The sequence below is a fragment of the Lissotriton vulgaris genome, chromosome 10 (assembly GCF_964263255.1).
Source record: "Lissotriton vulgaris chromosome 10, aLisVul1.2, whole genome shotgun sequence".
NCBI lineage: Eukaryota > Metazoa > Chordata > Amphibia > Caudata > Salamandridae > Lissotriton > Lissotriton vulgaris.
The window spans coordinates 19944893-19960988 of record NC_141698.1 but is presented as its reverse complement, the minus strand read 5'-3'; positions in this window follow the sequence as shown (position 1 = coordinate 19960988).

Below are 16096 nucleotides of genomic sequence, written 5' to 3'. Positions count from 1 at the left end.
GTTTATGTTCCCACAGGCCTACAATCCAGTACTTTCCAGGACCTTGGTGGCGCCATTTTGTCCTTGCCTGATGGTCTATTGATAATGGGGGGTGACTTCAACTCAGTCTGCTCTGGCTCCCTGGACCGCCAACCACCGAGAGATCTCCGCAGTTCCCAATTGTGGTTGCCTTCCTTTCTAGACTCCATGGGTTTGGTGGACAGTTGGAGACTTCTGCATCCCGCGCTCCGCCATTTCTCCTTCCTTTCGAGTGCCCATGGTAGTCTTTCTCGTATAGACTACCTTTTTACCTTAGCTGCGCATGCGTCTGCCGTGTCTGAGGCCCGTTTTTTGGCGCGGGGGATCTCCAACCACTCCCCGTTGTGGGTCTCGTTTGATTTTAACATCGTCCTGTCTGACCGGCCGGTGGCGGTTAACCCCTGGTACTTCCGTAATCCCAAGACCCGTACACTCCTTGCTAAGGCCATCGACCTCTACTTCTTGGAGAATGTGGGCTCGGTTGGCTCGGCTATTACCTTGTGGGAAGCATTTAAAACTGTGTTAAGGGGTGAGGCTCTTGCTCTCATTGCAGAGGCCAGGCGAGTCAGGGATGCCGCCCTCACGTGTGTTGAAGATGAGGTTTTGCGCCTCGAGTCCCGACTGGGGCCTGAGCCCGATCCCTCTCTCTTGCATGCCCTTTCCCTTAAACAGACGGAATATCATGATCTTGCCACAAATGCTGCCCTTACCCTTGCCAAGGAACAGCAAGGGCGTATTTACGATGTTGGGGATAAGGCTGGGAAACTGCTGGCTTGGTTGGACAGGCGCGAGATGGCTAGCCGCGTCGTGCCTGAGATCTTGGGCGACGACGGGGTCGCCTTCACGGACCCAAGTGCTATTGCCGAGTCCTTTGCTGATTATTTCCGGGGTGTCTACACTTCCATCTCAGACCGCTCCGAGGCTGACTCGGCTGCGTTCCTCTCAACGATTGACCTTCCCTGTCTTTCTGAAGAGGACCGTGCTGATTTAGATCGAGACATATCCGCTGACGAGATCGCCACGGCGATCCGTGCACTAAGGTCGGGTAAGGCGACTGGCCCCAATGGTATTCCGGTCGAGTTATACAAAATCCGACCGGATGTGGTATCCCCGCACCTGCGGACTATGTTTCTGAAGGCATTGGACGAGGGTTTCCTCCCCTTGGACCAGAGGCTGGCCACCATCGTGGTCATTCACAAAGAGGGAAAACCTAGAGACGTGTGCCGTTCCTATCGTCCTATTTCTCTCCTCAATGTGGAGCCTAAGATCCTAGCCAAACTGCTTGCCAATCGATTGGTTGGAGTCATCAGTGATTTGGTGCACCCAGACCAGTCGGGTTTCATTCCCAGTCGTAACACTGCCCTTAACCTGCGTCGGCTCCATGGTGTTATGGCCAGAGCCCACACCCTCGAGGAACCAGCGGTGCTTGCTTCTCTCGACGCCACGATGGCTTTTGACTCGCTTGAGTGGAGTTACCTCTGGGCGGTTCTGGCGAAGCTTGGATTTGGACCGGTCTTCGTGAGTTGGGTGCAGCTCCTTTATGCTGGCCCGCTGGCTAATGTCACTGTCAATGGCCGAGTGTCGGCGTCCTTTGCCCTACACCGAGGGACCAGGCAGGGTTGCCCCCTGTCACCTCTCCTGTTTGCCCTGGCTCTTGAGCCGCTTGCGGCCATGCTACGTACACACCCGGACCTACATGGCATAACTTGGGCCCCGGGCTTTGAAGATAGAGTTTCCCTGTACGCGGATGATATTCTGCTCTATCTTACTTCCCCCTGCCAGTCGCTCATTGTGGCATGCGACGTGCTCAGGCTTTTTGGACGCCACTCTGGCCTGGTCATTAGTTGGGCCAAGTCTTCTCTTTACGTTCTGAAGGGGGACACACCGCGCCTCCCCAGAGGCTGCAATATCCAGATGGCCGGACACGGCTTTAAGTACCTGGGAATATACATTTCCGGTAGTTCTAGGGCGCGATACGACCACAATCTGCTCCCCCCCCCTCCAGCGGTTACGGAGGGACGTGGATAGTTGGCGCAGGCTCCCGCTCTCTCTCCTGGGTCGGGCAGCATTATTCAAAATGATGTCCTTGCCTAGGTTCCTTTATGCCTTGCAGAACACTCAGGACCCGGTCCCGGCCCGTTATTTTCGGGAGATTGAGAGTTTGCAACGGGCCTTGCTCTGGGATGGTCGACCTCGTGTCGCCATCCAGAAGCTCACGTTACCGTGGTACGACGGAGGCATAGCCCTACCGGATGTACGTCGATACTACTGGTCCTCTCAGCTCACTGCCATCAACCATGGTTTCTATGGCCCTGCTGATAGCCCGGGCTACGCAATGGATAGGTGGCTCTTCCGCGGCAGCAACTATTATCGTGCCCTGTATTCTAAGTCCTTTGATCGGCGCCTATCAGGCCCGACCAAGGCAGCGGTTCACATCTGGCGGACGGTCACTAAAGCGCAGGGGTGGCAGGGCAGACTGACTAGGTTTACCCCACTGTACGATTCAGACATCTTGGGCAGGTTATGGCACACCAAGGGCTTTGACAAATGGGATCTCATAGGCATCTCCAGGGTGGGCGATATGGTTATTAAAGGCGAAGTCAAGACCTTTCCTCAACTACAGGCCGAATTCCGTTTAGACGGTTCGGAGTTTTTCCGCTACGCCCAGCTGAGACACGCATTGCTCTCTGCCAAGCCGCCGGAAGGAGAGATCCCCGAAAGCTCCCCCTTGGAGGACAGGATACTGGATGGCCATATGCCTGACAGTGCTATTTCCCTGTCCTATAAGAAATTGATTAATGTTCGAACTGATCTCCTCCTGTGCTTGCGAGACCAATGGACGGCGGACGGCCTGGAGCTTGACGACGAGGACTGGCAGAGTGCAGTGTCCTCCCCTAAGGAGGTCGATATATCCTCACGTCTCCGACTGGTACAATTCAAAATCCTTCACCGGGTGTATGTCACCGGCCCTCGGCTTATGCACATGGGATTCTCGCCAGATGGCCTTTGTCGTCGAGGTTGTGGTGCTCTAGCAACCTTCTTACATATTCTTTGGGAGTGTCCCGTTATTGCCCCCTACTGGGCGAGAGTGCACCGGATCATGGGGGAGGTGACTGGTGTGGTGTTGGCTGCGGAGGCGCGGCGGTGTCTCCTTAACGTTTGAGAACCGACTGACCACAACACGGCCCAGACTCGTTGGGTGACATTGGGCAATATGGTTGCTAAGCGAGATATTGCTCAAAAGTGGGGTGCTGCTACAGCCCCCCTGGTAGTGCAATGGAAAGCCAACATGGATTGGTGTATGCTCCGAGAAAAGACGGTCTATGTAGCCAGGGGGAGGCCTCAGACATGGAATAAAGTGTGGGGGGCATGGAATGCGTACAGGGGCGAAGTGTGCTTGCCGCCGGAACCTGTCCCTCTGGACGAACACTTATCACCGTAACCTGTGACACCAACTGTTTTATGTTGTTTATACTTCTCCTGCTTTCTCCTTCCCCCCCCCCCCCCCTTCATATCCTACCACTCATTCTTTTATTGATTCTCCGCCTGTCCTCCCCTGGCCTTTTGCTGACTCCTTGACGTCTTTACTGCTCCATTGCCACTCTCTTGCGCCTTTTGGCGTTTCTTTTCTTGGTTTAGTTTTCTTTCTTAAAAAACAATAAAACAACCTGCAATGTTCTGATGTGAATCACCTTGCACTTTTCTCCTCCTGGTTCTATGCTGCCTTGCCTCCGGGATGTTAGGCTGAATAGCTGTGTGCTCTTTTGTAATAAAGGTTTTAAAAATAAAAAAAATAAAAAATACTGCCCAAGTGGGCCCTAGTCCAACTGGTTCTTCTACTCGGACCACAAATCACATAAGAGTCCTACTGGTCCCTAGGAGTCATATTCAGTGCAAATAACTAGAAAAGTTCTCGTGCTTGTGCAAGAAAAGATAAAATACCAAGATCAATCTCGGTTTGACCCCCCACCTATTAAAAATTACTCACTTCAGGCGCGATACTCATCATTATCATCTAACCAAATTAATTCCAGAATTCATTAATATACAGTACAGGCGATTCTTAAAAGAATATAGCAAGATAATATATAAATAGCATACACGTGACCCTACACATATCGAATAAATGACTTTCAGAATTAGTGTGCATTCCCACAGTTAAGGCCTAGTTATTGTAAACAAGTGTGCAAATCCCTAGTGGCATTCAAACCATTTGGTTGTTTACTATCTAACTCCAGAATTTATCTCGTTTCAAGAAGTCGAAGCCTCGCTTCTCTGTCACCTCCTCTTTTCAGAGGCCACACTGAATCAATGACATAGTACTGGAGCTCAGATGGATTTGACTTGTGTATTTCCTCGAAATGTCTGGCTACCGGATAGGCCTGATCTTTACCAATAATAGCCCTTATGTGCTGGAGTATTCGTTTGTGGGCCGGTAATTTGGTGCCCCCCACGTATCTAAGCCCACATGAACACTCCAGCACATAAACCACGAAGTCTGTTTTACACATATATATATATATATCCTATGATGAGTTGCAAATAGTGGGTTTGCATAAGGGCCATGGTTTCTCTAGTTGCTGTTCTAAAGTTTGTGCTCGCTCTGTGAGAGGAAATACACTGCAATTGCCACAAGGGAAATGGCTCACCAGCCTCGGTCAGAGTTGTCAGTGTTTGTTCAGTCTTTCTAGGTCTTGTGTGGACCAAAACATATTTTATACTCCTGCCTCTTTTGTGTGGAGAACATGGGTTTTTCTAAATTAAGGTGTCCTGTATTTAGCATTCTGCAAGTTGTAATAATTATTTTCTTAACGTGATTAGAGGCTTTGTTTTAGTTCTTATTGTGTCCTCCAGAAGGGCGTCATTGTTATCGTTTCTAGCCCTCGTCCCTGCCTTTGTTATGACCCCTCTGGATACTTCCTATCTCTCAACTTCTCTACTAGAGTCAATGCTTGGTCTTTTTAAAATCATGAAGATTAGTTCAGTTCCTCCTAATTTGTAGGAATTGGCCATATGGTAGGTTTTCCCTTAAGGGCCTAGGTTGGAAGCTGTCAAAACTAAGCAAATTATTCTTAGAAATGGGCTTTCATGTCTTTGACACTAATCTGCCTCGCACTGGAACAAAAATTAATATCTGACAACATGAGTTCTTTATTGTCCACTAACAGAATTACAGGCAGATCAAAATAATTTTTGCTTCTTAACATTCACACTCAATTCGAAAATATTGAAGGAATTCTGATTTAGACAGAAACCTAGGCAGATCAGATTACATTTTGTCTTAACACTTTTACTGGCATTAACATTCACACTCAACTTGAATATGTATGCTAGAACCCACAATGTTTTCTAAAAAATGCTTGGTACACTGTTGCCTTTGAATTTGGCCCGAATGGATCAGAAAATGGTAACATGCGGCTCAGTGGATGAGAATTATTTTATAAAAACACATAATATCCCCCTTTAGGGAGATTTTGGGAGCTCTCAGTGTGACATAGTAGAGGATTGACTCTCTCTTTCACTATTATGGTGGTGTTGGGCAGCTGAAGCAGCCCGTCCGCTTCTCCTCTCCCACCTTTTTAATTAAACTTCTACAGATCTCTTCAGAAGCCCCCCTACTGCTAAACTCTGCCCTAGTGTCCATGACATCTCTCAGAAAATTTTGAGGGTGTGTGAGGAGCACTCCAATTTAAACGTTTGACCAATCTACTCAAATGGTGCTGCAACTAATCAGGTTAGTCATTCCTGTGGATAATACTATAATTATGATGGGAAAGAATCTCATCTAGTTGCGCACTGTGCACATGGTGTTATCCTACACCTTCATAAATTCAAACAATTGCAAAACAATATGTATATGTGCTTTTAGCAATCAGATATTTAATATCATAGTCTGATTCTCATCAATTTGTGCATTCCATAATCTTTTTACAATTTGCAATAAGAAAACATTACATCTTGAATCATGGAATAAATTTTATCAGCTTGTTCTGATGTGTACGCCATTGTACTGGCCCTATTATCTGTCATAGCTGTGATATTGTCAAACTGCATCTTGAACAGTGGGTGCTTCCCCAACTAGTGACTGAATGTAACAGAAAATTTTGAGGGTGTGTGAGGAGCACTCCAATTTAAACGTTTTAACAATCTACTCAAATGGTGCTGCAACTAATCAGGTTAGTCATTCCTGTGGATAATACTATAATTATGATGGGAAAGAATCTCATCTAGTTGCGCACTGTGCACATGGTGTTATCCTACACCTTCATAAATTCAAACAATTGCAAAACAATATGTATATGTGCTTTTAGCAATCAGATATTTAATATCATAGTCTGATTCTCATCAATTTGTGCATTCCATAATCTTTTTACAATTTGCAATAAGAAAACATTACATCTTGAATCATGGAATAAATTTTATCAGCTTGTTCTGATGTGTACGCCATTGTACTGGCCCTATTATCTGTCATAGCTGTGATATTGTCAAACTGCATCTTGAACAGTGGGTGCTTCCCCAACTAGTGACTGAATGTAACAGAAAATTTTGAGGGTGTGTGAGGAGCACTCCAATTTAAACGTTTTAACAATCTACTCAAATGGTGCTGCAACTAATCAGGTTAGTCATTCCTGTGGATAATACTATAATTATGATGGGAAAGAATCTCATCTAGTTGCGCACTGTGCACATGGTGTTATCCTACACCTTCATAAATTCAAACAATTGCAAAACAATATGTATATGTGCTTTTAGCAATCAGATATTTAATATCATAGTCTGATTCTCATCAATTTGCTGGCATTAACATTCACACTCAACTTGAATATGTATGCTAGAACCCACAATGTTTTCTAAAAAATGCTTGGTACACTGTTGCCTTTGAATTTGGCCCGAATGGATCACAAAATGGTAACATGCGGCTCAGTGGATGAGAATTATTTTATAAAAACACATATTATCCCCCTTTAGGGAGATTTTGGGAGCTCTCAGTGTGACATAGTAGAGGGTTGACTCTCTCTTTCACTATTATGGTGGTGTTGGGCAGCTGAAGCAGCCCGTCCGCTTCTCCTCTCCCACCTTTTTAATTAAACTTCTACAGATCTCTTCAGAAGCCCCCCTACTGCTAAACTCTGCCCTAGTGTCCATGACATCTCTCAGACAGAGGCCTAACTAGAGCCACATTTTGGGGGGGGGGGGGAATTCTTCCAGCAATAGGCATAGTGGAGAAGCAGGGGCTCTAAGAAGAGGTAAAAAAAAACAACAAAGCCTTTAACAAGCAATTGGTCTTTTAAAGACCTGTGAAGTACTTGGGTGCAGCTGTGTGTGTGCCCGGGAAGCTGTCTCGGGCTAGTGATCAACCCAAGTGGGATGTAATCGTGATGCCCAGACATGGCGCTGTGCCTAAGCAGCATATTACAGAAGTTGAGGTCTCTGAAGTATACAACAACTCCAGGCAGAGAACTTCACAGCAGACCTGCTGGGTTACTGGAAGCTGCAGAGCAAGTATTGCAAATATTCAGAGAAATAGCCAGAAGGATGGAGCAATCGCTTCCAAGCAGGTGACCGCGCACAAGGTCAATATACTGCAATCTGAATGGACCCTCGAAGGACATTGATAACAACATAATACCATATTAATATCCCAGGGCGGCTCTTCTTCCCTGCCTAGGACGCCCTGTTCTCAACATGTAATGGATCACTTGGTTACACCGACTTACTCCCAGTTCCCATGAACCTCAAAACCAACACATAAAATTCCAGTGAAATACTCAATGTAGTCGATCTTTCTGATTTCGAACAAGCATTTGAAATAGATGCTCCACCGCCGTCCCCGGCTCATCATTTGGCCGAATACTAAATGCGCTATATTCCCACATCTTTAGGACATTCCCAATTGGAAAATCCTAAATCCGTGCTGAAGCAGCTAATAAATGTTTGGTTTGGCAAACCTACAAAGAAAAGGGCCAGAAGGAGCCAGACTTTGGTTTGAAGAAACCATGGCGGGCGGGACTTAAATTACCAGCTGATATCGCTGCACCAAATTCTGCCCATTATGAGCTTTCTTCCAAAAAATGGGAATAACGGCTTGGATCTGGAAATGCTGGGAGTTCTTCTGGGCAGTGTTTCCAGATTTTGGTGAAAGAGCCACTGGTTGTGCCAGTGGGAGCTGGGAAGGAGGGGTGGGTGCATAGGTCCAGGGAAGGCTTCTGCCTCTGGATGGAGCATTGTTTGCGCCCACAAACTCCTGCAAGGGGCAAACGGTGATCGGACAGTGCTGCCACCCACAGCCTCTGCCACCCACAGCCTCTGCTACCCACAGCCTCTGCTACCCACAGCCTCTGCCTGCAGCATGGTTAAAAGGTCAAGTGTCTCTGGCCCAGAATTATTGGGTCCAGTGTTTTCAGACCTTGTGACTCTGGGCTCAGACACACTTGGAAAGGCAGCTTGGGTTATTTCACCCAGAGTATTCACTGTGAGTGCAAACCCCAAATACATAGCGAGGGCAAGGTCATAGCTTCGAGCAGAAATGGAAGAAATCCAACTGCAGAATTGTTATAATGAGATACTATAAAGCCCTCGGGCATGCCAAGAAAAGCTCTTTTGTTCAGCGAATGTAACATTCTCAAATCCAACAGTCTCTTCAAAATCTTCAATTACATTTACAAGCCGGAAGGCCTAAGCAATGTCCCATCGCCAGCCCTTTGTATGAACATGTTCTTTTCTGAATCAAACGTCTGAGGCTATCTCTATGGGCCCAATTCCATCTTCCCTCCCCATGTCCAATTCAGCAGTTGTGAACCACTGGCCTTAAACCGAGTGTTCGTGGCGGCAGATATGATTCAAGCCTCCAAGATCTGGGCCTTCCCATGCCCAGCGCATTGGATCAATGAACTCTTTATCTGACCGGCCACGAAAGCGCCACACTAGAGAACCCAACAGCACATGGCTCGGTCCAGACCAACTAAGACATTCACTCATCATTTTGCAGCTGAAGACGCCCTCCGCAGACCCTGCGATTGTATCCAGTTAAAGATCCATATCAAGCCTACCCTTCCAAAGTAAGATCTCAGAAAAGGAAGTCACCAAACAAATACATGAGGGGATGGAAAGCAACAAGCTGGGGCTCGGAGGAGGGCAGGAGACTGCGTTGATGAATATCTGTGAGGACCTCCTGTCAGACTTAAACGATGGTCAACATGCCAGCGAGAGCCTACTGGACTTATCCGCTACCTACGACACTGTGGAGCGGCACTCCTTGCTAAGGCCACTGAAAGTGGGCTGGCGTGTCCAGCACCACCTTGGATTGGTCAATTCCTGCCTGTCAAACAGACGTCAGCAGGGTAGGATGGCTCTGTCAAGTTCTCCGGAGACTAGTCGTATGCGGAGTAGTGCAAGGTCCAGCACTTCACCCACTCCTATTGGCTGTTTACATTCACATCCTCACCCAGGGCTTCAGTCTCTCTCAGCTCCAAACCCAACTGAGCGCTGCCCCAAATGCACCCCTGATAGGGAGAGAAACAGATACCTACAGCAGCTAGAGCACATCTGGAACACACATGCATTGATGACTGGGACAAAACTGAGGTTCTGGTACCCAGGCCTACACTTACCACAGCCTGGAACTCAACTGAATGACCAACCTTAATAGGCCAGCCACCCACTCCATCGTCAGAGGGTAAAAACCATAGTCAGTGGGGTCTGGAACACCAACTTCCAACTCGCCATGTTAAGGAAGGTACACCCACTCCTCCATTCCAGCCACTCTACGAAACTCATAATAGCTCTGGTCCGACCCTGAATGAATTACTGTAATTCCATCATTACAGGCCTAAAATATTGTGAAATGTGTAAATTACAAAGGCTTCAGAACTAAGGAGCCACACTGTGCCTAAATCTGAATCAAGCATTGGTAGTGGCAATAGGTCTGGCTTCAATCTGCTGTAATGAGGACTCACCAAAGCAAGACGGGCCCTCTGAATTCACATGGGCACACCTCTTACCCTGCACTTATACTGACACACCACTCACCCTGCACTCACAGGCTTTGCACCCTGCACTTACACACCTCTCACCCACCACCCATGCTGTACTTAACCCTGCAGTTACACATCACGTACCCTTCACACTTACACTACACCCACCGCTCATCCTGCACTCAAACACCGCTCACCCATATCTCACTGTGCCCTCGCATCCACTAAAATAAAACTCGCAATGACTGCTCACCCTTCACCAAACTCACCGTTAAACACTCCTACACCTCTCACCCTGCACTCACACACAACTGCTCATGCTACACATACACACCGCTCATCTACTCACACACTTCTCACCCTGCACGCTCACAACCCTCACTCTCCAACTGCACACCACTATCCCTGTACTCGCACCTTTCAGCTTGCATTCACATCACTCACACCACTTACTCTTAACTGCTCAAAAAGCACTCACCCTACACACTCAAACACCACTTACCATGCACACTGATAACACTGCTCACTCAGCACAAGAATCCTGCACTGACCCTGCATAACCTGCACTCAGACACCTCTCAAACTGCACTCAGACATCTCTCAAACTGCACTCAGACATCTCTCAAACTGCACTCAGACACCTCTCAAACTGCACTCAGACACCTCTTAAGCTGCACTCAAGCACCTCTCAAACTGCACTCAGACACCTCTCAAACTGCACTCAGACACCTCTCAAACTGCACTCAGACACCTCTCAAACTGCACTCGGACACCTCTCAAACTGCACTCAAACTGCACTCAGACACCTCTCAAACTGCACTCAAGCACCTCTTAAACTGCACTCAGACACCACTCACTCTACACTCAGACACTGGTTCCACTCCTCACACCTATTACAGACACTCCTGTCACCCTGCACCCATACTCTGCGTAACCTGCACTCAGACACCTCTCAAACTGCACCCAGACATCTCTCAAACTGCACTCAGACACCTCTCAAACTGCACTCAGACACCTCTTAAACTGCACTCAAGCACCTCTCAAACTGCACTTAGACACCTCTCAAACTGCACTTAGACACCTCTCAAACTGCACTCAGACACCTCTCAAACTGCACTCAAGCACCTCTTAAACTGCACTCAGACACCACTCACTCTACACTCAGACACTGGCCCCACTCCTCACACCTATTACAGACACTCCTGTCACCCTGCACCCATACTCTTCTCATACATCACACACCACTAACACCACTCTGTTGACCGCCCAACCTGCACTCACATGCTGGTCACCTTACAGTCTCATTCACTGATCACACTGCACATTTACAAACTCACTCTGCACATTCACACAATGCTCACCTTGCACTGAGGCACATGTGTTCCTCGACACTGACCCTGCGTTCAAACCCATCTCACCTTGCTCTCACACACCACTCATACACCGCTCACCCAACATTCACTCGCACTGCACTCATCTACCTCACCTTGCGCACACAGTGCTCACCCTGCAACTCACACTGCACATGCTGCACCAACATCTCCCACCTCACACTCATGCACAGCTCACATGAAAACCACTCATTGTGCACGCTGCTCACCCTGCACCGCTACCTCTGCACTCACACCGCTCACATACCTCTCACTGCACCTCGAGCACCCTGAACTCACACATGGACATTCTGCACTCAGTCATTTCTCACCATGCAGTCAGGCGTTGCTCACCAGGCGCTCAGACACCACTCAACTGGCACTCACGCACAGCTCACACGAACCCCACTCATTCTGCACTCACACACCACTTATGCACCATTCCCACTGCACTCGCATACCTCTGATCTTGCTCTCACACACCACTCATACACCTCTCATACACCTCTCATCCAACATTCACACACGACTCACACTGCACTCAACCACAACACCTTGCAAATAAATAGGGCTCACCCTACAATTCACACAGTACTCATGCTTCACCAACATCTCTCACCTCACACAAACAGCACTCATTCTGCACGTGCTCACCCTGCACCACTTCCTCTGCACTCTCATACCTCTCACTCTGCATTCACAAACCACTAACACAGGCCACACAGACTCACACCTCATACACCCTGATCCCTCACACACTGCTCATCCTGCACTCAGTCTGTTCCCTTTCAGATAGTGGTGTCTTTTTTGATCAATTTCATGATAAAGTGAAAACGTACATTTATAAACTATTACCTTTTCATCCAAAGACTTGTTTCAAACTTCTGTATTTCGGCCTATCTGAAGGGGGGGGCTGCTAATAGACTCAAGTTACAAACCGAGCAAGGTGAAAAGTCCCAGGCAGACCTGTGATGCTCTCCAGATTTCCATGCTCTGTTGAGATAAAAGCATCTGACCATTAAATGTAGGCGTGGTAGATTAAATAAAAAGCGCACATCGTTTATTACAACAGTGTATGAAACGTATTTCACGAGAATAAAATGATGCCCAACATAATAATATAGTGCTGCTTGGTGAAACGGAAATACAGGATCTTTTGTCCTTGTGACATTTGAAGGGCTCACATAATAAAAGTTCTCCTGTAATAGGTTTTAAAGCCACAGGGGCTGTTGCACCAACAGTGCCGAAGGTCACACCAACTGACAGATGAACTCCAGCCCTATAAAGAGGAAAATAGACCTGAAAATGCTGATTATAAGGTGGACATCTGAGAACCTTTCTGAACTATGTGCCTATTAATATGTAACAGTGAAATCAAATCTCCTTTCTTTTGAAAAAGTGTCCTTTATCCTAACCACTCAGTCACTCTACTCACCAATCTGCAGATGACTCAGCCAGGTCCAAGGGTTATCCTCCAAACAGACTAGTACCACAACAATATGGAAACCTTTACAAAATTTAATATGGTATAAAAACAATCCAATATTTTTTTATAAGAATTCACCAGTTGTATTGATCCCAGAGTGCAGATTACTATCATGTCAGTTAAAACATTGTCTTACAATGGATTAGTAAAAAAAAGGCGCAAAACAAATCGCATAATTTTAAGACAAAAATAGGCAAAGGGAGAAACAAATAAGACACTGAACATTAGTCTGTTTTGTCAACTTCAACCAGCTCAGAACATTATCCTCGACACAAGATATACTCCCATGTTCACATCTATTGTATCAAGAAATTGCAGCTGATTTGGTATATTAAGAGCATCAACGCGTTTCGGTGAGCTTCCACTTATCGCCACCTTCCTCAGGACAGTTACAATGACTCTCCCACAATTTACGACTCAAAATACATAAACCTATTGACAAAAATAACAAATAAATATTCCATATTTCCATCCCAATGGACATCATTTTATATAACCATTCATCATGCAGTATAACAGGTTCGAAAACATCCTGGTTTGAAACCTAAATCGCTAGGTTATCTATACTAGTGGTAGAAATAAAGTCATCCATCGTGATCATCCCACTCATTCGACTCACTCTTACTCGCTGTTACCTTCACTATATATCACACGTCCTGATACCTACTGCAGGTACCTCCACCAAAATTGCACCCTCTGGTTCCCAGTAATATATTACCATACCGGATACCTCCCCGTCTACACATCCTTACACCAGCCCTTAGGTCATACTCCAGGTGACTGTCATGCCCCCACCCACCGGGCTGTGTATTACCCCCATCTTTCTGAGGGTCCATCTTGCTTTTAGTCACAGGTTCATAGTTTCAATTCATCTGTGGAGCTGGGGTGTGTTCTCCAATGGGAGTTGAAATCCTGCTGGGTCACTCTTTTCAGAACAGGGCCAATCCCCTACATTCAAATATTCTCCCCGTGAGGTTGTGCACACTTACCCCTCCCAATCACCATATTTCAGGTGCACTTTCATGTCAGAGAACAATCTGTTGCAAGAAATAATATGATCGCTTAGGGTATTCTAGCTATGCATCCCTAAAATCAGGGCTCTCCCCATGCCAATAACTGTAAGAGCTTCTCATCATAGCTTGCAATCGGCTACATCCAGGCACGGCTGTTCCGCACATCTTTGTTTTGTTCACAACCAGCTGTGTGGCTAAATAGTGCTGTATCTGTGGTATTTCACAGGAAGCCTAGATAATGTTTCTTTGGTATTCAACACAACACATACAACTCACTTTGAATCTATACTGGAAAAATACTGAGCACCTTGTGCTATTTTGCTGAACGTCGAGATACAAAGGGGCAGATTTACAATAACTGGTGCATCTGTGCATATCAGCAGGGATGCACTAGTTATTGAGCGTCAGGGTTCCACCACCGTGGATTACAATGCGGCGCACCATGGGGCAAAAACGGCACAGATGAGTGATGCATCGGTGCCGTAAAGGCGGCGCATTGCTGGAGTTGCTGGAGCAGGCATAAGGATTGACACAGCATTGGACAGATAGGGCACCCCCGAGCCTTGCTGGAGCTGCGTCGCGCTTGTGACGCAACTCCAGCAATGCGCCGCCTTTACGGCACAGATGCGTCACGCATCTGTGCTGTTTTTGCCCCATGGAGCGCGGCATTGTAAATGCGGCGCATCCATGGTGGTGGAGCTGTGACGCACAATAACTGGCGCATTCCTCCTGATATGCACGGATGCGCCAGTTATTGTAAATATGCATCAATATTTTTTCAAATAACAGACTAACTAGGTGCTGTATAGACATATATATGTATTTATTAATATATACGTTTTTGGTATCATACCATAATGCAGTGAACTTTAAGACTGAAGGAGTGGCATAAGAGATTATCCTTCCTGGGTCCTGAAGAAAACCCTTGGGGTAGGGCTTGAAACTAGTTGCCCAAAGAAACCCGGGGACATCTCCCAAGGTGTTTCTTCTTTCCCCTCATTTTAACCATACTGGTTGGAGGAGCTAATAAAAACCTTCTTTTCCAACTAGCCAGGTATTTTTAATTTCCTCACTTCAAACGCCCTCCCCCCCCCCCCCAACTCATATTTCCTTCTCATTAGGTTATAATACCATAAGGGCTCCCACGTAGCCGTAGGTCGTAGCACGCCATGGGAAGAACCCTATGGTGAGGTGCATAGTGCAGAATAGGTGCTACTTAACTGAATGTGCGGATGCACAGTGCAGAATATATGTGGAATTTCACAAAACAACCGAATCGTAGTGCAGAATATGTGCAGAACCTGTACATTTATTAGAACATCTGGCTACACCGTGCAGAATATGTGCTTTTTAACAGCACCTCTGGACGAATAAGGCAAAGTTGTTCTGTTTAATAGGAAATTAAGTTAAATAGCTGATACTAACTTTAACAATTCGGTGTGGCAGGATTCTTTCTGCTAATATGAATTTTTTTAAGCGCTACATTTGACTCTGCTTTATAACGCTACCATCCTTAATTGTGAAGCGCTCTGATATCCTTCGTGGATCATGTTTGCGCTTTATAAAACTTTATAAATAAATAGGACTAACCAGCATGGGCGGGTGCCAGCCCAGTCTTCCCCTAAAGCTCCTTGTCTCAGGTTGATTGGCCAGGCCTCCCTTCTCTGATGCTTACAACTGGTTCACAGGTGCAAAGGCATTCTCTCCCCAGCCATTTAGCTGCAGACACAGATCTGCACTATTCCGCACTGCACTACGTTTGAGAGATCATGTCTTCTGCGTCGATAGGCCGGTGGAGGCAACAAAATGTGGGTGGTCGTCATAGAAATGTAAATTACTCCTGCCCCGCTTGGTGGAACAGATTACTCCTGCCCCGCGTGGTGGAACAGATTACTCCTGCCCCGCATGGTGGAACAGATTACTCCTGCCCCGCTTGGTGGGACAGATTGCTCCTGCCACGCTTGGTGGAACAGATTACTCCTGCCCCGCTTGGTGGAACAGATTACTCCTGCCCCGCTTGGTGGAACAGATTACTCCTGCCCCGCTTGGTGGAACAGATTACTCCTGCCTGCATGGTGGAACAGATTACTCCTGCCCCGCTTGGTAGAACAGATTACTCCTGCCCCGCTTGGTGGAACAGATTACTCCTGCCCCGCTTGGTGGAACAGATTACTCCTGCCTCCTCCTGCCTCGCATGGTGGAACAGATCACTCCTGCCACGCATGGTGGAACAGA